Here is a 23,177-nt window from a genome sequence, read left to right on the forward strand (position 1 = left end):
GGGAGCTTGGCCTGGATGGTTCCCCTGTGCCCAGACAGCAGCTGCATGCACCGGGCTAGGTGCTGGCACCACCACGTCCTGTACAAGGAGTCGACTTAACTACAGAAGTCCAAAAACCTACCAGGTTTAGTGCTTCGTTACATAAAAAATACTGATACTAGGTGCTGCTGGAAGGCTCTGAACTGGCTGTGAGGTTTCATGTCTTATTTCTCACTGGCTTTCAGATAATAGGACTTTTTCTGAAGTCTGGGAAGGGGCAGGGGGCAGGCAGATCGCTGCACGTCCGACTGGCTTGGTTTGGAGCGCTGCAAAAGGCTGCTTCAAAGACAGAAGAAATCCTCTTCTGCAAGGGGCAGGAGTCTTCCTTGTATCCGTCATGGGCAGGAGAAGCAATGAGGGACTTGGCCCATGGCAAAGGACATTTAGGTCAACCTGGTGGGCACAAGGTGAGCCAAGGAACAGGCTGTGAAATCATCAATGGGTGTTTTTTAGAGTCAGCTGAGCATCTGTCAGGGCTGGTTTTAGAAGAGCTGATTTTTGCCTCGGGGCAGAGGGATGGATGAGGTGACCTTCCAGCCTGGTTTGATAGGATTTAATGCTCATTGGTAAGGTTTTGTTTTTGTTGTTTTCTTTTTAACTTGTAGGTGCAGGGAGGAAAAAGGAGGACAGATCTGGTGGATTCTTGAAAGAAACTGTTCTTAATTTTGTCACCAAGAATGATCTGCAGCTGCCAGGGAAATGAAAAGCAGCTTATGCAAACTCAAGACTTTCTGTAACAATGGGAGCAGTGTTATTGCAATGCATAAAAGGCTGAGCAGAGAATTAGGGGTATCTATCAACTTTAATATGTTTAATTTAAAAGGGAACAGGTTGCACCAACAATTTTTTTTTCACTTAATGAGGCCCATTCATAAGGAGAATAACAGGATTTGCCTGTCACCCAGAGGAAATCATGGTATTCGTATTTGTACTTTGGTGCAAAACTCGTGTTGATCGCAGTGATTTAAAACTTTTTCCAGCCCAGCTGCAGTCGGTTTGATGTCAGGATCCTTTCATCCGGAGACAGATGCAGCCTTGGTAGAATCCTGAACGCGTCTGTGTCTTTGTTCAACCTCACAAAGTACCAGCTAAAGATTAAAAATAAAAGTGTGCATGGATTATTGCACGTTGTTCTTCAGAGAGGCCCACTATGAGCTAAAACCTGAGGTAGCCAAGAGCTGGGTGCCCAGCAGAAGGAGCTTTAGTGAATGTCTTTTGTGTGCCCCTATCCTGCCCGTGTTTGTGGGTGCTGAGTGTTGTAGGGACCGTAGCACTGGAGGAACGCATGGCATATGGCGCTCCCCATTTCTGGGGCCATTCCTTTTCCATAGAACTTGGAGCACTGAAGAGGGAAAAGATTTTCCGTGTGTCACGGATCACAGTGCGAGGCTGTGATGCCACCTTGCTTGCGAGGAAGAAGCTCCACATTGGAGCTGTGATGGTTTCCCACCTCAGCCCTCCACGTGTCCTTGGAGCGTTCCTACACTGACGAGGAAGAAAAAGCAATGCCACGAGGCCAATATTCCCTTCTCCCACCTCCTTGGGACAGGAGATGCCTTATTCTGGGTCTCTTCGAGTCTGCAAAGTTCTGAAGGAAGCCTGTCCCTCAGTTCCCAGTAACATCCAGGCTAATCTGAAATGAGCCCTAACAGGAGTAGCCAAGCCTGGAGAGAAGGAAGCAACTGACAGAAGTAGGTTACTCAATTTATTAAGTGCTGTTGGGATGTGCAGCACGATGGGGTTTGGAAACTGGGTCCTTTATATTTACCGGAGCAGCTCCTCGGGACACACGCACGCGTACACGCAGGCCACCGTCAAAGAGATGACAGTGACAAAATATCCGTAAGTGGCTATGGGAAAGGAGGGCTCGGGGAGATCAAACGTACGAGTTTTTGCATTTCTCTAGATAGAGAGATAGGAAAATGAGAAATTTGATCTTTCTATTATAATCGACATAAAGAATTACAGGGCAGCAAAAGGCCACGCAGCTAAACAAAGCTGTTCCCGTTAAGTTTATTTCAGATGTCTCTCTGCCTCGGCACCGTGTCCTTCAAGACCTCCTCTGTAATTGCATGTGGCAGGCTCTTTGCAGCTAGATGTCGATTGCTGCTCTCCAGCTGCTCCAAAAAGAGAAATAAAAAATACCAGGCAAGAAAGGGCACGGCAGCAAGTACTTACAGTCCCATTCTTGCTTTGTTTCATGGATGGGTCAGTGGAGGGATTTAGAAAATGCCATTTTGTGCTTGAGAACTGCTCTGCTTGGCCCTGTGACCCAACACTGGCAATGCAGAGCAGCACAGTTCAAAAAATAGATGGCATTTGGTGCCCTGCCTTATCCGGGCTGCTTGCTTAGCAGAATTGACCTGTTCCCCCAGCTAGGTTGGTCCAGAGGCTGCATGCAAAGGATACTGGCAGCAGTGTGGTGTTCGTCTCCTAGGGCTGCAATATCCTGGGCTGGGGGGGAACCAGGCCTGTGAAAACAGGCAGCCTGCAGCTCTGGGAGGAGTCCTGCTGCCTTTCAATAGGAAAGCAGCAGCACTACTGTGGGACAGCAAAAGTCTCAGCCTCCTTCTGCCACTAAAATGGGAGGTGGGGTTTGCATAGCAAACACAGACCTGGGTCCTGCCCCTTTGCACCTCTCTGCTACGTACAGACTAGCTCAGAGCTCATGGTGGAGGTGTGAGTCCTTGTTCTTTCCATAAAAGTAGAAGCTGTTGGCCCTAAAATACTCTGCTGCTGCGTAGGTCCCTATGATGTGCCTGGCTCCGCTCTGAAAAGGGGCCGAGGAAGCTGGTGGGTGCAGGGAGCTCCTGGATGGGCTTGGTGGGCTGAGTCCATGGCCTTCCCCTTCCTTTTCCTGGACCTTCTTCAGCTGGCCCTTCACTGAATTTTGGCCACATTAATTACCACTGCTCAGCCTCAATCCCGAGTTGTGAAGAGCTGGGAAGCCGTTAGTGCCAGTGCCCTTTTCTAATGCTTTCCCAAGTGCTTTTCCCATATTGCACAGCAGGAGGACTGCCACTTCAGATGTGAAGATGTTAATCCCCCTTGAGCTGTGCTCTGAAAAAGCATGTGCAAAACACGGGGAAAATGAAGCATAAATTATTTTGCATTTAGTTTTCCATAACTATTGTCTTGTAGCCCCAGTGAAATGTTTGACATAATGCACCTCCACAGCTTGTCTGTGAACATCTGGTAATCGGTCCGTACGTTTCCTTCAGATAATACTTGGAGCAGAAAGTGAATTTTCTCAGACGTGTGGAATGTCGCTTGCAAGAGAATGAATCTTTTTTTTTTCCATTATTACTGTGGCAGGTGCAGAATAGTGCTGCTCTCGTGCCAATGTCCAGAATTGAGTGCTTCCTCATCAAGACAAACTTCTGAGGACAACAGCAGACTTGCGTCAGTTCTCCATGTGTACAACTCAACCTTAGATCTTCAATCCTATTGATTTCCTTAACGTTATCCATCCACTGATTATTTTTTTCACTATCCTCTGGATTGTACGCATTGTAGAAATAGCTGCTCACAAGCCTAAAGAATTCTTGCTGTCATGCTCCATCTGCTGAAGCCAGCCTGCTCTTACATGACAGCTGCATTGGCTTTTCTAGCTGGGAAATTCCCAGATACACCCTCATGGGGCTGCCCTTTGAAAATGGCTTGCTTTCAAAAGACACGGAGGGGTCTGCCAGAGCTGTGCATGCTTCTTACAATTGATTTCCAAGTTTCATCATTAAGCTTGAGCTTTTTCACATCACAGCACGCATCCTGCCCCAGTCATTTCCAGATCTTGCAAAGATCTGAAAATGCAGCAGCAGCAGCAGAAGCAAAGCCTGTGTTTGCAGCCGGTACAGCAGGACTTTCATGTGTGGTCCCTTTTGTTCTGCTGTCTGTTGTTGCTGTAACGGAACCACCCACGTGCTGTGTTCGAGCCTCTTCCTAGATGGGTTCTAAAAGCTGATAATTCACAAAGTGGCTGTGTCACTCCCAGCCTTCGGGACCAGCTGTGCGATCCCTCTGCAGTTCTCCCAGGCCCCCTACCCCTAGCTCAGTACGTGTGGGTCACAATTCACACATTAAATCAGCAACTCAGGAGTAGGTGCTCCGTCAAGGTTTTGCAGGAACACCTTTTCCTCTCCTAGCAGGGCAGTACCACGCCTGCTGCAACACCAGGGAGAGGTGGCTGGGACCTCCACGGCTGTAAATGCCTCCTGTGCTGGCGAAGCTGAGCTGCCTCTAAGTTGGAAATGTGCTCTCCAGGTCTTGCTGCCGGATATTTTTACAGGGTGGGTGATGGAGACTAGGGAAAGCTGCCTGTTGAATTCGTCCTCCAGTTGCGTGTCCCAAATCCGCTCGTTGTAGAATATCACTGCTGTAGAAAACAACATTAAAAATAGGTGTGCGTTACTGAACGGACAGACCGGGCCTCGTAGCTGTGAGGCCGGACAGAGGACTTTGCACAGGCTGTTACCACATCGTAGGCATTTGGGGTAAGTGTTAGCCAAGTCCTGGCATGTCTGCAGCACCCCGCTGGGGATAGCAGCGAAGCTGTTAACGGGGCTGTTGGCAGGGTTTTGTGACCCTTGCGGTCAGTGAGGCACAGCTCGGTGTGTCTGATCCTGCCGCTGATTGAAAAGGGTCGTCTGAAGGCTTTTACCAGAAGTTTTGATTCGTAACAAAATGGAAATTTTCAAGTGTGAAAATTTGCCCAACAGGTAGGTTTGCTCATGACTGAACTGTCAGAACTTTTGGATCCAGAAGATCCCCCAAAGATTCCTGCTTTTCCTTGCAGTATGTGTAAATGTAATGTTGTGATTAAAGTCTTCATGGCTGGCATTTTGCCACCATGCGTCCCCTTCAATTTTCAATCAATTCTCTATCCTTCCCCAGAAAGGACAAAAGAAAGCAGATTGGTAAAATAAACAAACAAAAACCTTTCTGATAAACAGTCAACTTATTAATTAGTCACACTAAATGCATCCGTAACTGCAATATTTCATTTTTCAGGTGTAATATTTCATTTCTCAGGCCTGAGCTGTGAGTGGGACTGGGCTGGCTGCTCTGCCGCCCGTGGGGGCTCTTTGCAATGGGAGCAGCTGCCGTGGCCCCTGGTCTCCATCCCTGCTGCCTCTCCTGGCTAGCTGGGTGCCAGCAATTAGAAATAAATTGAGGGGCTTTAAAAATACATCTCATCCCCGTTCCTTCTGCTCTGTTTAATCCTCTAACAATCCCCAGCAGAGCTGTTCACAAGGGATTTTTGTGCCGCTTTGCTGTTTGCTTGGAGTTAAAGCAGGTGCCTTGGCAGACTGGGGCCGCCTGGGGACCCAGGAGGGACTTGCTTCCCTTGCTGCCTTCTGTTCTGCTCCCTCCGCTCCTGTTTTTTGCAGAATCTGGGAGGTCTGCTGGTTGCACGAGCTTGTCCCGCTCCTAGAGCTGGTGCAGTTATTGAAGCGATGCCTGCAGCGATTTTGGTGATTCGGAGGTCAGGCATTCGGAGATCACTTAGGCCATGTTTGGAGCGCGCCTTGCATGCACAGAACAAGCATGGTCACCCTTCGTGTTACGTTGGGTTTTGTCCCTATTTGTTCCTGTTCCCCAGCCCATTTACCACAGGAGGACCTGCTTACACGGGCTTACGCTCACCTCTGATAAAGCTCATCAAGAGACTTATGAAAATAATGTATTGAGATCATGGTCTGTCAAATGTCAATAAGCAGAATAAAGAGCTCAGCACTGTGGTTATGGAGATCTAGCAATTAAAGTATTTGATGAAAGTATTTTATTGGAGTATATATTACCATTTAGTCCAATTATTCTGCCATTAAACATTAAGAATAATTGAACCAAATGGTGCCCAATAGAAGGAATACATCTGCTCTGATGAATTCCTGCCAAAAGGCACTGGGAATCTTAGTAAAAGCGTTTTGTCAACCAAGATAACAGTATTTTTCTCTCCAGCTGATAAAGCAGGGCTTTTGAATCTTATTTATGATGTATAAATTGGCTAATTTGTTACCAATATCAAACAGCCCATAAGAGTCAGGCAGTGCAATAGCTGACAAAATACCGACAGCTTCATCACTTGCTGACTGCATGGAGTACAATATATGCTCAATTAATATAGAGTGCAATTATCACCGAAATTGCAAGCAGGAACTAATTATACAGAAGCCAATCAAAAACAGCCCAAAAACAGCCCAAAGCCCCGCAAGGCAGGATGCATTTCAAGAAACTTAAGAGTTTCGTTCTTCTTCTTCCCATTTTTTTTCTTTTTTTTTTTTTTTTTTTTTTTTTTTTTTTTTTTTTTGTCTGTCAGTGTTTGCCTTACCTCCATGAGAGGGAAGGGGATGTGGCCTCAACAGGCCGGACAAGTCAGCTGAGAGCCTGGCCATAATCCTATACATAAGCTCTAACACCGGTTCCAATTCCTGTACCAGACAGAAAATCGCTGTGTTTTTCTGTTTAAACATACTGCAATTACGGGGAGACTAAGGACAACCAAAACACAGCTAAAGCAATTTTTTCCCTAAGGTATAAGAGATTCACAGGCAGTGACAGATGGGAACATTTTTGAAGGAAATTTTAGGAGGAATTAACATCTTGGAATTGTTTGTTTGTTTTAAATCATGCAGTCAAGGAAGAATCTTTAAACCCCTAGGAAGGACAGCTTTTAATTTTGAGATAAATGCAGTGTCAGTTTGTTAATTGTTTGACAGTCACTTAAATATTCAGTAGTTGCTAAGGTAAGAGGTAGTTCTGCTTTTTTTGCTCTAGTTGAAGCAGACAAAGGAACAACATGAAGAATACTGATTTCAGCTGTTTTCCTTGGCCTTGCTTTCCTGCAGCTCTCACTTCTTGGGTAATGTTGGTCAGAGTTGGAAATAAGTGTAAAAACAAAGAAATGTGGAGGAAAAAATGAAAAAAAAAAAAAAGCAAATCATGCAAATGTCTAAGAGATTTGTAGTGTTTCAAATACTGAAAATATTTGAACAATCCTGGTTATCTTCAAGTAAAAAAAAAAAACAAACAAACAAAAAAAACATTCCAGACTCCGGAATTGTTTAAATTTCTATTAATGCGGATTTTAATTAAGAATGCTAGTATCTTTTGCATACCATCACAATGTCACAACATGGTTTAGTGGGTGACATTGGTAGTAGGGTGATGGTTGGACCAAATGATCTTGAAGGTCTCTTCCAATCTTAATGATTCTCTAAGTAAAAAAATACAAAACAAGGGGAGACAAGGGACACTTCTGCTCAGGGGAGTCCTGCCTAGAATGAGGAAGCGAGAGTTTTACTCGCAGCTGATTGGAAAGGGGATTTTTATTTTCTTTGAGAGGCACATCTTCATTTGAAATGCTGTGGCCTGAAGATTTGTTTTTGCACTTGGAGGCAAATGGCCACTTGGAATGGATGTTTTTCACTGAAAGTTAGGAAATGATAGCTCATGCTGAAACTAAAGTAATGTTTGGCTGGTACATGATTGATCCACATGACAAAGCTGTGGCAGAGTCAACATCTATTTTTTTCCTGGATGTTTTCTAGTTTTGATGAGAAAACTTTAGATGCACAAGTTGCACTCTACCTGTGATGTTACATTTTGGAAGCTGCTCTTTGTGCTTTATTGGAGAAGGAGCTGTTGGTCTCCAAGGGATATCGGAGGGAGGGAAGTCCCAACTTTCCTTTCATCTCCTTTTAATTTTAGGCCAGAGATTCTGGACTTGCTACAAAACCTTTTAGTCCACAGCCTGCATTTTTGCATCCTTGTGCTCTCTGCTTGGTGAAAAACAAGGTTGTTTACTAGTGGAAATGATCAATGACTCCTGCAGGCCTCGGTTCAGCAAAGACATCCCGCTGCAGGAAACCACTTAAACATGTGCTTCGCTATAAGCAAAGATGAAAGACAGAGGCTGTGTTCCCTGACAAGCGATGGATGGATGCTGATGGCTTTGTTAGTTCGTGTTGTCCTCTGAGGGGTTCATTAGACTTTCGTCTACTTCCAGCTGGATTGCAACTGAGACCTGCAGAGGGGTTTATTGCTTGCACCCCTTCAGAAGAGTCCCTCGTCCACCTGCGGGTGCCTTTCAGTGCTGTCACCCAACATTGCTGCTTCAAACTTAAGCCCTGAGGCTATTTTTGCTGCAGAACCTAAACCCGTGGATTAATAGTTGGTGACCTGCCCTGGTGGGTAATCCCCTTCGTGACACAGGGTCAGCCATTGTGCTGCACTCGGCGTATTCCAGCATCCCTCAAAGCACAACTGCAGGGCTCAGCGATTCTCTTGCTGAGCTGTAAAATCTGGTGCAGATCCGGAGACGACTGGGATTTGGAAAATAGAATTAGCGCTGCCCTGTGGGTGGGAATTGTCAGCACTGGAATGGCTCAGCCTGCATGCCCTCCCCACAGAGAGTGCCAGCTGGAGTGAAACCAGGACTCGTCCCGCTGCAATGGCAACGGAGGAGCTCAGCACCTTGCAGAACTGAGATCTGCAGCACGAGCATCAGCAGTGGCAGATACGACGCTGTGGGCACGGGCAGTGTAGCTTAGTAAGAAAAGCACTGAAATGCAGCACAGGGGATGTGCCTTTTGTTCGTGACTCCCAGCTGGTCTCTTGGGGGACCAAGAGAAAGAAGCTTTTTCATTTCTGTACTTCAGTTCCTCATCTGCCAAAGAATATTGGTTTCCTTTATAAAATCTAGGGCCGAAGAGTGATACTTCTGTTTACTGCTTTATAAAATTCACCATTGTTAGTTTATTCAATGTCATTTGTCCATGATTTAAAAAATACTCTGAGTGATTGTATTTATTTTCTCCAAGCCTTTGGAGTTGTGAAGCCTTTTCAGTTTTTCTGACTGCTACTCAAATCCTGCTTCTTGTTTGTTTGTCTGTTTGTTTCTGGTATAGACTTCCAAAGCAGAGAAATCCTGGCACACTAGGTTAGTCATTTGATGCTCGATATTTTTGCACTTGCAAGTTCTCCAAGAGCAACCAGTAGCATTACTCAAAACTCCAACATGAGTTTTCCTCAGTCCATTTATGACTAATGACATTCATCTCCTTCTCTTGTCTGGTACTGGTAACACAGCCTAGCCATACTCTTTGTGAGAAGCACTCTTGGAGCACATTACCAGAGCAACAAGGAACGCAATATATACTAATGCTCCAAAACATTTAGCCCCGTGCTTTTCTTTTCTTCTACCAACAGAATGCAGCTGTTGCTGCACTTTGCACAGACTGTGAGGCTTGTAGAGGTGGCAGGACGGGGAAACCAGAGTTAAACCTTCAGCAAAATGAAAAAGAGCTTTTCATAAGCATTGCTTAGTGTGCCTGCTGCCTGGACAGAGCTGTCCACATTGCAGGCAGCATATGGAAGTCTACAGGCATGGCTCAAGGATAGAAGTGTTCAGAGCAGAGCTGTGGTCAGGGAGGAGAAGGCAATAGGTATTGCGGGGCATGCTGCAATTGTTCTTTTATTCCCAGCGCAGCTCCGATCTGGTCCCCACACAGTCCTTCACAGCTCAGAGTTTGCAATGCAAGGACTCTAGGTTCTGACTTGAAAATAACGTTTCACTGATATGCTTATTGGGTGCTGATCCTGCAAGCTGGGAAGAGCCAGCCAGGGCATTTCTCTCCTGAAACGCCCGTTCGTTCATCTACCTGCACGTGAGCGCTGCCATCGCGGCTAGCAAGCCTCTGCGCCTTCACTATAAGCAGGTGTTAATGCTTTCCTGGATCAGAGCTAATGTAAATCTGTAAGTGCTTTCAATCAAAAAAGGGAACATAATCACTTAGTCCAGACGCTCATTAGCACTGCCACCATTTGTCAAGAACATCTTGCAGTTCTATTTCATGATATGCTCTGTGCATATTTGATGTTCACGTTTCCATGTATCTGTCATTTGTTCTGTGGACAAACCTCTCCCAAGGTTCAGGGCCTTGGCTGGGGGCAGCTAATTCTTTGGGTTGTCTTCACCTAATGGGATATGAAGATGTATGCTTGATCTATTCAAGTACTAATCAAGGCTTGAATGACTCCCAGTATCACTCCTGTTCATTTTGAATTGGAAATATATCAACAGCAGAGCAAAACAGTGTTTCTCAGCAATGTGTCATAATGATTAGTTATACCGGTGTCACAATTCTGCGAGAAATACAGTAAGTTCAGTTCTGTTGTCAGGAGTGCTGCCTCACGGGGAGGCATTTGTAACTAAAACTGTTGTTCATTTGCAGAATCTGTAAGAAGAATGAAGCCTTGACTGGAAATATGCTGAAAAGCTGCCGTAATAAATTTGACATAATATGCATGACGTGGATGGATAGATCATTGTTTGCAAGGCCTGGCAAATAAAACTGGTGTTGTGGAGCCAGAATTACAGGGAGAGAGAAACATTGTTCTACAAGGCATGCTTCAGATAGGAACCAAATTTGAAGCAGCTATATATTTTAGTTGTGCTTAAATTGAATAATAAAGAAGGCTTGCTCAGAAATCTTATTGTGCCTTGGAAAACACATTGATTTTTTTGTTGTTGTGAACTTTAAGAAAGTTACTTACTTGTAAACAAAAGCACCTACATATTTCTTATTCCTTTTTAATGTTATTAAAAGATATTTAAGAAGTATGTATGAGAAACCCAACAAAGAAAGCAAAGAAACAGATGCATAACGTTGTACCAGGGAGAGCTTTATGACCAGCATTTCAAATGCCACTAGAGAGACTTTGCTCCTGTTCTTGGTGCTCTCAGATTCCCCATACGTCTTTGGCAAATTGCACATTCTCTTTGGCCTGTGCTTTCAAAAGTGTTTTCCAGATCTGATGTTTGGATTTCCAGCTGGGTAGCTACTGTAGGACTTACACAAAAGATATAAACGGTATGCAACAGTTCCACTTTGGAGTTTCGTACTCTAGCATTTACCTGTCTGCATCTTTCAAATTACGATTGTCTTATTATGTGCACATACGATTCCTAGCCTAAAGGGAATGTGATCGGTTAGATTATATATATAGTATTTAGAAGTACACAGGCTCTCACTAAAATAACGTAGCAATGGGTAAAAGGCATGAATTCGAATAGATGGGAATTGCAGCTTGCAAAAAGAGGCTAGGGAAAAAGGTATAAAATAGCAATTTTTTGTTTGAGAGATTTTAGTAAGATATCTCTGGGAATGCAGTACCACTTCTTGCATGTATGGGACTTGATTCTGAAACGTGTTGTGGTATTTTACATTCTGGCCACCCATAATTTATCATGTGACATCAAGTTGTTGATAAATCAGATATACTTAAGGTGCCAACTAAACGGAAGTATCTCTCTTTAGCACCTCTACACAATGCACTTCTTTTTTTTTCTTTTTTTTTTTTCTTAAATGTCTTCATTTTGTTAGGAATCTATTTTGCCATGACGCCAACCAATCCAGTTTGAACACAAAACATGCCCTCCCTGAGCAGACGTGGAAGCAGTGGTGTAAAGGCAGTAGTATCCTATGGTATCCTATCCATATCCACCTATGGATTTGCAGGTTTGGAAAGGCATCCCAGTGCTCCCTCTCTCTGCCACAGCTGTGAGAAGATGCAGCCATGAATTATAAGCTGTTAAAGATGGCAGCTCCGTTAAACTGCCAGAGCTGCTGCTGAGGTATGGCTGCTCTGACTGCCCTCGAAGGATGTGGTTTATGGGAAGGAAAGTTCTGGTTCTGTCTGTCACTCTTGGACTTCAGTGCAGCTGGGTTCTGTGCTTGGTTCTGAGGACAGCGTGGGAGGCATGAGCACTGAGAACTCTTTAAGTCTTTATCCAAGTTTGGTGTTGCATAGGCGGGCCTGGCAGTCAGGCATCATGCTAACAGCAGAAAAATATGAGGCCTGGTGGACATTTGCCCTGCAGGAACAGGCAATTTGATGGGCAGTCTGTGAATGTTGGTTACAAGCCTCTTTCAAGTTCCCTTTAATAATCATTTAGGGACCAAGTCCTGTCTTTCCTGGAGGCTCTGGTCTGTGAGGTGGGCAAGAGTAAAGTAGCTGTCTGGCAATGAGATTTACCGTGGGGTTTTCAAAAGTTTTTAATGTGAAGTAGGCTTCAAAGACAACTCTGAATGGCCTGTGTTGTCATTGGGAACAACCGCCTCTTACATGGGTGAGGTCTTTAAGCAGACGGCTCTATCTGAGCTGGTGCAGCTCAACGACGGAAAACACTTCCCAAAAGACAGACAAATTAATTTTGGCCTTGACATTAGGAGATGTAAAATCTATGTGACCTTATGTGGAAGCTGGTCTCATTAAACAGCAAAGTAATTTGAAAACCATCTGAAACCGAAGACACTCAAAGAGACATGAGTTGGACATTTAGAAGAAGGAATCCACACACAGAAATGCTCCATGAGCAAGGAAAGGCACAAATATTTCCTTTCCCCTCCTGATGCTCGATGCACGTGTTGACGACGGGCTGCACAGCACTGCCCAGCCAGGCTGGGCATTATTAATATTCCCAGCTCGTGGCTTTGTGCTGCCTTGACACCAAGGAAAATGAATCAGTAAAAGAAAAGCTTGTTTTTCCTGTTTATTTCTCCATTTGGGAGTGTGGTGTGAAAAGCAGTTATACCTTGGAGCAAAATTTCATGGAAATGTCCAGACAACAGAATTCTGTGTGATTTCCTCTGTATATTAGAGCTATTCATTTACCTGGGTCTAAGCAGCCAGCTCCTCCAACCCTGGGGAGCCCCTCAGCCACCCCTAACCCTCATTGCTAGAAGTAATCTCATTTATTCTGCCATGCGTTTCTCTGCTGAAATTGCCACAGAAAAGCCTGTGGAGGATGTTGGACATTGGCCTCTCCCCAAGCCCTCACTAAGACTGTTCCAGTCACAGATAGGCCAGGAGTGACTGTGCAGAGGAGGCCACAGAAAAGGCTCTGAGGTAAAAGTCCAGCAGTTATGCGAAGGAGACAGTGAAATAACAAATATCATGTTTGTCGGGGGCCACACACAACCCCCAGGCTTCTCTCCCTGCCGAGGAGCTCTGTACACCGAGGCAGGCAGCTCTCATCTGCCTCAGGCTCCCTGAAGACCGCACCTCATGTCGGGGGACTGGGCTAAAATGGCGGCCGGCCCTGCGGTTGCCATGGTGACAACCGCGCCCGGGCCTGCTGGTTGGCCAAGGGGCGGGAGCCATGCAGGGCCCTGTGGTGGGCTGAGCAGTGCTGTTGCGGGGCAGAGGTGGGACTTCAGGCATTACACCCCCAGCAAAATACCTCCATAAAAGCGGGAGGAGCCTGCTTCCACCTCAGTGACCTCAGCCTTGTGCTGGTCCCCCGGGAGGGTGAATGGAAGCAGGGCCTTTCGTGTCAGTGCCTGGCTTTGCGTGATTGCCAGGGGGAAGAGTGGGCTTCCAGCTGGCTGCCCAGCATGCAGGCGCTGAGTGTTTCCAAATTATTAATGTCCTGCCCTACCTTTGATTTAATTATAAGCAGTTCATGGCCCAGTCCAGGGCTCTGTTGACCACACCTTCGAAGTGGTATGCAGACAGGAGCTGGGTTCTCCAGAGAGTGAAGGATAGGGCAATGCTGTACATAATTATATCCCTGAAAGACTTACTTACTGCTGTTTGAGGAAAAAGGAGCAGAGTTGGCCCTTAGCACCTCTTTCTCTGTGTGTATGTACCAAAACGTGGGCCTGGGAGCAGGAGAAGGCTGAAGGAAGCTGGGCATATGCCTTCAGAAGGTTTCCTTTTGTGCAAGCGTTTCTGGTTACAAACCACATTTTTTGGTCTTACCAGGGGGCCTACAGTGCATTGTGGACAATAAAGATATGGGAAGTCTTACAATGGGTACCACTGTGCTCATATAAAGGGTACTATCTAACCTACCTGCACAGCAGACACAGGGTCATCAATGTTTTCTCAAAAGCATTGCCTGCCCTCAGAAAATGGGGAGAGAAATGTTTTTTTTGCACTCTCAGTGATAAGCTGTCTGTGTGTGGATGAAGGTCACCTTGCAACAACTCAGAGCAATTATCTGAAGGAGGTTAGATTTCTGTCCTCTTTCTTTATATTATTCTCATAAGCTTCATTTTTGGCATCACTTAGAAGCCAGGAATGTATCAAACCCGCATATGTCAAATGCTATTGACATCAAATACCTTTCATCGAGCCCCAAGCCTCTTGGCGTCTTTTGAGCTCTGCACCCAGGAAAGTGGCTTGTCAGAGATGATTTTTCCAAGTGAGGAAGCAAGTAGCATAATGAGATGGTGTTAGCTTCAGCGTACACCTTCCAACTACTTTCCCAACTGCTCAAAAACCAAACATGAGCCTGCATAGTATTTAGCCCATAAAGAAAGCTGGGGATACAATGAATGTACAATCTGTATTAGCAAATCCTTTGTGGCCCCCTCATTGCCATTCTCCAAATTCTTTATCTGCGTTTCCCATTTTAAGCAGTCAAAATCATCTAGGAAAATATCCAACTGTGTCAAGCAGCATGGGCATTGTTGCAGGAAATACACCACCCGGATGTGCTAGGTGCTGTAAAGATGTTCTCAAAGCTCAAGAAAGCTCTCGAGCTACCTCTACATCCGTTGACTCTGGACTTCACAGCAATCAGAAAGTTCCACCAAGGATGTCACCCTTCACAGGCTGGTGCATATAAGCAGTGTCTAACATGGTGTGCTTTTGGGTATCTGCCTGTTCCCTTATGTATTACTGGATAAGAAGGAACAAGTTGGCAATAACCAGCCCTGACGACTTCCCAGGGGCACATAACACCCTGAACATTAGTAACTAGGATGCATCCCAAGCCTCTGACAATTGGTTATGTAAAAGATAGCTTTTGTATAAAGCCAGCAACTTACCTTGAAAAATCTGATTCAAGCTAAGAGCTAATAACAACATGTAGTTGTTTAATGGTCTAACACATTAGAAATAATTATTGTCTCTAATTCATGCTGTTACTAATGATTCATCAAGATGGAAATGCAGGTCTTTTTCAAGTGGGCTCAGAGCACCCTTTCCCCAGAGATGCAAGGTTTGTTCCAAAATCTTCACTGCAGTTGCCATACATTTCCCATATCAACCATTAAATGAGCAACGTTATTTAAAATGTAGTTGTTTTCTGAAACCCTCCTTCAAGGACTTATTGGATCAGTTATTATTAAGATTGTAGAACAATAGTTCTCTGTAATAGGCTTGTGCTGGGAGAGTAAGTTGCCCTATTTAATGTATTCATAGAAAGCTACAGTTGTAGGTTTCTCTTTTATACAGGTCAAGCAGGGGGAATCACTGCTGAATCAATGTATCTAACTCCTTGAATGCCCAAATTTACAAAGAATACATTCCTGCTAAGATTTCTATCTGCTTTTTTTGATTGTGTCTCATCAAAGCAAATTCACATAAGGTGAGCCTTTAAAAGGAGCGATTTTCTGCTCCTCTTGACTACATGAGACATTCAAAAATTAATGAAAAAAGCGACACCCATCTAGCTTCCAGGGCATCACATTTATTTCTGCATAAATTCTCCCAGGTCAACTCAAAAACAGTTCAGGGTCAAAATCTCATCTAGTCACCTAGATTAAAAACTAATTTCTCTAAAGTATATCCTATATTGAAGCCTTTTCATGCAAATAAATAGCCAAGGGCCTCATTCTCTCCTTCTCTATTAGTTGTGCATGTCATGAATTTGAACAGAACATTTTGTCCTGTACTCTAATTACATGCATTATAAAGAAAAATCTATTCCTTGCATACATATTATTAGGAGCAGTTCGGAAGCGCCATTCCATCAGGGCAGCCGTCATGGTGGCTCATCCCAATATTGACAGTTTAATCTTTTTGTTTCATATGAGATTAAAAGTCATATGATGGCTGTTCCTCTGTGGAGCAGACGGCGAAGCCAATTGGAGTCAATCCGTGTCTAAGTGCCATTTCTGCTCTGAAAATGGACTTGCAGTTTACAAAATATATTAGGTAATTATCAGTGGCTATGGAAGAATAATAAAGAAAATACTGGGTTGATGATGGAGTAAATAGGGTTACTGTTTTTAAAAAAAAGTACTCATTTTACTCACAGCTGTGCTGCAGTATATATACATGATAACTTTCTTACTTGCTATTTAATGTATTCACATGCATGACTATTAGCAGTTTTAATTCCCTTTGCTTTATTTCACTGGAAGAGGAAAGAACAACTGATACAGCAGGTGGCCACCTACACCTATTGCAATTAAAGTTGCGTTTTATCAAAGGAAAGTGTAACCTCCTTGAGTAGAAGCTGAGAGTTTTATAAATCTAGCAAAATATTAGCCAATACCCTTGTTTAAAACATCCTGAATTCACTTTCAGACGTGGTATCTGATTTAGTTGCTGCCTTTCAAAATGTAGACGAGCAATATGCAGTGGTTCAGCTGCATCCATTCTTGGCTGCTCAGTATGAGACATGATACAAGGGTATGATTCTTTTTTTTTTTTTTCCAGAGAACTTGATAATGTTATCTAAAGATCAGTCCCTTCCAAACCATCACACATAGGGCACACAAGATTGCCTGTCACCTGGAAAAATGTGGACTAAAGTAAATTCCCAACAGATCCTTCACCTCGTTGGGGCCAGGCTTGTATTATTTCTAGCATCCTAAGAAGTCAACAGCTGATTTCAGTGTGGGTCTTGGGTGAATATAGCTCTAGTGGGAATGTCAATAACTCTTTGTTATCCGTTTAATATGGGATTGCTGTCAGTAGGCATGCATATATCTGTCTAGATGAGTGCTGGTTCACCTTATTTCTAGTTTGGGAAAGCACAAGAACTTGGGTACTGCATTTTGCTGTAGATCACTCAAGATAGCCTTTATCTAATATGTTTGAGTTGTGATAAATAATTCCAAAGTTTATCAAGATCAATGACTGTTGATCAAGAAATTTGGAATATGACACACTTGAGTGCTTTCCCTTGGATGGAAAATCCTGAAGAGTGTTAGCTAGTATGCAATAACTGCTTTGTTATTGGGAGATTGCTGTATTTGAGGTCACAGGAAAAAAAATATATATATATATATAAAAAATAAAATAATAAAATAAAAAAAAAAAAAATATATATATATATAAAATAAAATAAAATAAAATAAAATAAAATAAAATAAAATAAAATAAAATAAAATAAAATAAAATAAAATAAAATAAAATAAAATAAAAAAGCAATAATTGTTAAAGTGTCTTGTCTCTGGCTGAAATTCCTCTTGGGGTGGATAAAGCATAATTATTTTTCTCTTAAATCCCTTTTGGTGGAGTGCCAGACAGGTACAGTTCAGCACAAAAAAAGGAGATTCAGAACTGTTGAGTATTTTCCCTGTAAGTTTATAGGCTTTTGTGTTGGGCAATGTCAAAGTGCTGTGCTTCAGCACTTGCTTTCTCTTTGAAGCCATGTTTAGCAAGATCTGGCACAACGGCTTAGAGGTAGCCAGGAAGGTTTTATTGCACACTGAACATCTTCCTGCTGGAAGAAATATTCTGGCTGCAGTTACCCAGCATTAACCTTTCACTTGGCTAAATCAGCCGGAATTGGCCGTGTGCTGTCAGTGTTTGCACATAGGAGTAGCAATTATGAAAGCAGGATCATTCCTACTTTCTACCAGAGTCCAGTCCTTGAGTAAATGAATTGTGATTGGGAAACAATTGGACGGTGGAGATGCTTCTAAGGAGAGCACCTTATTGACATTATTTTCAAACTAACAGGACACATCCTTGCAATGCGAATATTGCTTTCTTTTGCAAATGCGAAAGAGTTATTACTAACCACTCTGTAACAGGACAGACCTGCCATCGAGATAATAGCAACTTAGTATTATATTGTGAATCTTTCCACACAGTTTCTGTGATGTTTATCATAGCAATTGCATAGACAACCCATTCTTCATTTCCACTCTAACTAGATTACAAGTGACAGGAATATAAAGCATGATATTTAATTGCCGTGATGAGCATTGACTTCCTTGAGCGCATACTATAAACCGCCTGGCTGATGCTTTCCAGAGGCATGCATCATTCTGATGATCTGCATTTTTAGGTTCCCAGTTTGGGTGACCTGAAAGGCTCCTCTCAATAAAATGCTTTTATTGAAAGACTTTGTAAATGGCTTGAAAAAGAAGCTTTTTGCAGGTTCCCTGCTGAGGTCCTGGCACAAGGTGAGAAGTTTTTGAATGCTACTGTTGATTCATGTCTCCAAAGCTATCTACAGTCAGAGTAACCTTGACATATCATAGCAAAAGGGAAGAGGAAGCATCTTTCAAATAAATGAGCTGTATTACTTCTGTGAGAGTTCTTCTTTCCCTCAGTGATGCACATCCAGATATACATGTGTACGCATGTGAAGACATTTCAGAGTAGTCTGCAGATATAGAGTAGGAGTTTGAGCAAAAACAAAAAAAAATCTAAAAAGAAGCCTTGGCTTTATCATTAAGTGCCATGTTAATTGATATTAGGAAAAGCCTCGTTCCTATATAGCATGAACATCAAACACTCAATTGCTGAGTGAAGACTTAGGATGCTCTGCTTTTGGAAGTTTTTTAAGAGCAAATTATGTGAACATCTGCCAGGAGGTTCGTGCGCTGAGCCTGTGACAGGATGATAGGTTCCCTTCCCAAAGCCCTTGATTTGGGCTGTATGGAAGGCAAGGCCCCTTCAAAGATTCCCTCTGACAGCAATTCCAGGTAGCCAAAAGCATGCAAAAATGGTAAGAAATACATTCAGAAGTTGGCTGAAATCCTTTTAACCGGAGGACCTGGGATGTTTCTGAGAATAATGTACCTGCTTCAGTCTGGGGGTGGATTTAGAGAGTATCACTCTCTTTTTCTTACTCTATCTCCCGAACTGTCCAACCATATCTTAAGATTCATGGAATGGTTGCCAAATGCTAACTCCCTCTTACAAATGCCTCTGTAAATCAATAAATCAAACGTACCTCTTATTCATCCCAGTTCCTTTAAGTCTTTCTGCTAGAAGAAATTCTATGTACTTGAGAACCTAAAGCATAATAAACCTTTCAAATATATATTTTTTATTTTTTATGAATTTGAAATTACTGGAGCTATAACTTTAAAGAGAGCACTGAAATTTAAACTGATATCCTAAATGATTTAAAGTCATATAAAGTATAGTACCGATAATTATTTTGAAATTAAAAATGACACTCTTAAAGAACGTTTTGATGGTGTCTTAAGTTTGGGCAGCACCTGTGACACACCAATGACATATATGTAGTACTGTGCAGCTATAAAATTGTTAAGGGGATCATATAATACTTTCCAATGTGTCTGTGTCTATATATATATCAGATATCTATATCAGATATACGCACATAAATATTTTGATTAGAAAATATTCCTATTAAAGATTGTCTACTTAGACCTCATTACATTGATGGTAGCCCTTTTTAGGATGTGGGTGTACAACTTAATTTTTTTTCCAGAGCAGAATTCTACACTTGTCCTCTAAGATTTATCTTTCCTAGATACTGAATTAGTTTTTGATTGGTTTCTAGAATTCCTGAATTAAAGTTGCTTTAAGCTGATAAATCCAGTTTGCACAAACGCTTGGAGGTTATGAGATCTTATTAGACACAGAAATAAAACACAAATAAATATAAACTGAGGTTTTTGCTGCTGTTTTTATTTACAGATTTCTGCAAAAAAAAGATTTGCCATTGTCTGCTGCATATTTGCTTGTTTCAGAGAGAACAGTGCATTTCTGAAAAATTGATATAACCCCTTTTGTTATATTACTAGAATGAATTCCAATCTGAGAACAGGTTAAGTGTCCAGCACTCATGATAGTTATGCAGTTTATCAGTGGATTATAATAATATTGGCTGATGTCAGGATGTTAGGAGCCTACTACTTTTTTTTTTTTTTTCTATGAAAATGAGGCATCAAAGATCTTGTGTCACATACAATGTTCTGTTCTTAATGATGCCTTGAAGTTTTGTGGCTTATGTCACTAATTTGTAATTCAATTGGCAGGCTACTGCATGCTTTTATTGGCTTGAAACAGAAAAGGTTAGAAAGTGGGTGGCAATGGCAAGCAGCCTATGGGTAGAAAAATTCTGAACTTCATTCTCAGTTGGATGTAGATCCATTGATTTGTTGGATTCCTTTGGTTTAATCGGGGTTAGACATATTTTCTGAGGATATGATGCTCGAATGTAACCCAAGTTCCCACTACAGGGATTAGTAATGTAAGCAGACGTAGGCTGCGAGTGTGTTTGTGGCAAATGCCAGGGGAGGAAAAACAGAAGAAATTTCACTGTGCCTGAATTCCATGAATCTTTAACCAACTTTTTGACCTTTATACTGTTTTCTTCCCTTTTTCCTTGGGAGAACGTGTTTCTGCAGGAAGAAATAATGCTGGAAGAGATGGATAGGTCCGATACTCCACTGAGTTAGTCATCATTGGGTACTGCAGAGCAAAGGTGATGCCCAGCTGCTGCTCAGGGGAGGGATGTGCCCATTGTGTAAGAGCTGAGTGGCTAAATCTGTGTGATGCACTGTGGCAGAGTTTCATTTGCAGGATTTCCCCGATGCTTAGAGTGGGGCTGCCTCAGTCTCGTTGTGGAATTATCTGTTTTATTTTTTTGTTGTTTGGTTGTTTTTTCCAGCTGTGTGCTTCATGATTCACAGATTCACAGATTCACAGATTTCTCTAGGTTGGAAGAGACCTCAAGATCATCGAGTCCAACCTCCGACCTAACACTAAGTACTCCACTAAACCATATCCCTAAGCTCTACATCTAAACGTCTTTTAAAGACCTCCAGGGATGGTGACTCCACCACCTCCCTGGGCAGCCTGTTCCAATGCTTAATAACCCTTTCGGTAAAGAAGTACTTCCTAACATCCAACCTAAAACTCCCCTGTCGCAACTTTAGCCCATTCCCCCTCGTCCTGTCACTAGGCACGTGGGAGAATAGACCAACCCCCACCTCTCTACAGCCTCCTTTCAGGTAACTGTAGAGAGCGATGAGGTCGCCCCTGAGCCTCCTCTTCTCCAGGCTGAACAATCCCAGCTCCCTCAGCCGCTCCTCGTAAGACTTGTTCTCCAGACCCCTCACCAGCTTGGTCGCCCTTCTCTGGACTCGCTCGAGCACGTCCATGTCCTTCCTGTAGCGAGGGGCCCAAAACTGAACACAGTACTCGAGGTGCGGCCTCACTTGGCTCAGATGTAACGTACGGCCTTCACTTGGCTCAGATGTAACGTACGTCAGAGAGCACGGTACGGGGGAATGCCTGGCACAGAGACGTTGGTGAATTCTTTGTTGCTTCAAGTTGTTCAGGGTGACAAAGATCCAGATCTCTTATGTTACCTGCGTGACTGAAACTTCGCATCAATAGCACAATAATTTCGGCGTTAAACCATGCACTATGGACCAGAGGTGCAGTTGTTTGTTTCACGCAGCAAAGCAACCCTAACCCTGGTTAACTGACTGGCTGTGCTGGCTTCTGAGTGTCCTTAGGACAGTACGGAGCAGCAGTGTTTGCTCACAGGCCCTGATTATGTGTACTGAGGGCCTTGATTCCAGGGAGGTTCAATGCTAGCAGTTCCCAGCAACCCTGAATCCAAGAAGCCTCTGCCGTTTTTGTTCAAGAGACCAGTAAATTTAAACACAGTGATGTACACAGAAAAAGGTTGCTCCTGGAAAGATCCTGCACTGTATATGACTTACTGAGGAGACAGGCCTATACCTAGGTACTGGTTAAAGCTGCTTTGAATGGACAGCGAAACCTTCTCCTGGCATGGAGGGACGTTTTGTTGGTGCAGAACCACATTTGTAGGCTTGTGGTGTGCTGCAAGGGGACATGCTGTGGAAAGATAGATACCGCATCCTCGCTTTCCCCGAGCAGTGTACTACATCTCAGTGTAATATGAGGTACCCACAGAGATAGGCCCCACTGCTGATCTCAGCGATTCTTTCCCAGTGACTGACTGACAGAGTGGCCACGAAGAACTTTGTCGTGACTGTAATAGTTCTTCTGGCCATGGCTCATTTCATTCACAGTTTTATAAAGCCTTTGCTCTAGACAGACACCTACCACAGGCTGCAGCCAGAATGGCTGCTGTCATTTGGCATTTATTTCTCAACATCTTAGACTGGTTGAGGACTCAAAACAATAAAATGATTTGCTCTTTGGATGCATGAAGCATTAACAGATTCAATCATGAAGTCATTGCACACATACATTCTTTCTGCATGTCATTGTAGGTATAGCCCGTTCTGTAAAGGTTCATCTTGGGAATGTGTTAGTTCATAGTCAGTTCATATTCTTTTATTTAATTTTTTTTTTTTTTGGGGGGGGGGATAGGGGAGGTTTGGTGTGATTGGTGTTGATAGACAAATAAAGAGGAGGGCACAGGTCCAAGGAGGCCATGAGTCTTAATGAAATGCAAACAACAGGGCAGAAGATCCCCCTCTTCTAGTCCACCGTACTACCTGTTGGGTCACACACCATCTCATGACTGCACTGCCAAACCCAGCCTTTATTTCTGTTATTTCCCCCAAACAGCAACGTAGAAAGCTCTTTTGATACAGCAGCCAGAAGAAAACTTCTGCTTACCCACCGCACTTTTCTGTTTACTTCTCAGAGAAAATTCACATCAAACTGTTTTTCCTTTTGTTCTAATTTTCCTACAGAAAGTCTACAACTTTTACTGCAGTTCTGGTACCAGGTCCCTGGGATAGAGGTCTTGGTTCTTCATGTTTGTCTCTCCTAAAGATTACAGACAGCTCTGGGTATTGAAGCTGGAGGTGTGCAAGTTCCAGTGCAAAGACTGTAAAGAGAAGGGGAAGTTTGTAATAAAAAAGGAGCTGGCATGGCATGAAACCACAGGGATTAGAAACAATGGCAGCATGCTTGCTTCGTTGTACAGGATGCTAGAAATGAAAAGACTAAAATTCTTACTTTTTGTTTTTCTGTGTGCTTGTTTTGCTGGAAGGAACTTAGTTAAGCCAGTGGGAATTGTTCTGAGCAGCAACCAGCAGCCCTGCTCTTGCCATTGCCTCCTTCGTGCTGCTTCACTGTCTTTGCTCTGTGGGCTCGTAGTAGAACCAGACCTTGCTGGCCACTTGGTCATTTTGATGTGTTACACCTCAGCTGGGATCTCAGTTTCAACTCACAGG

The sequence above is a fragment of the Anser cygnoides genome, chromosome 10 (genome assembly GCF_040182565.1).
Source record: "Anser cygnoides isolate HZ-2024a breed goose chromosome 10, Taihu_goose_T2T_genome, whole genome shotgun sequence".
NCBI classification, from domain to species: domain Eukaryota; kingdom Metazoa; phylum Chordata; class Aves; order Anseriformes; family Anatidae; genus Anser; species Anser cygnoides.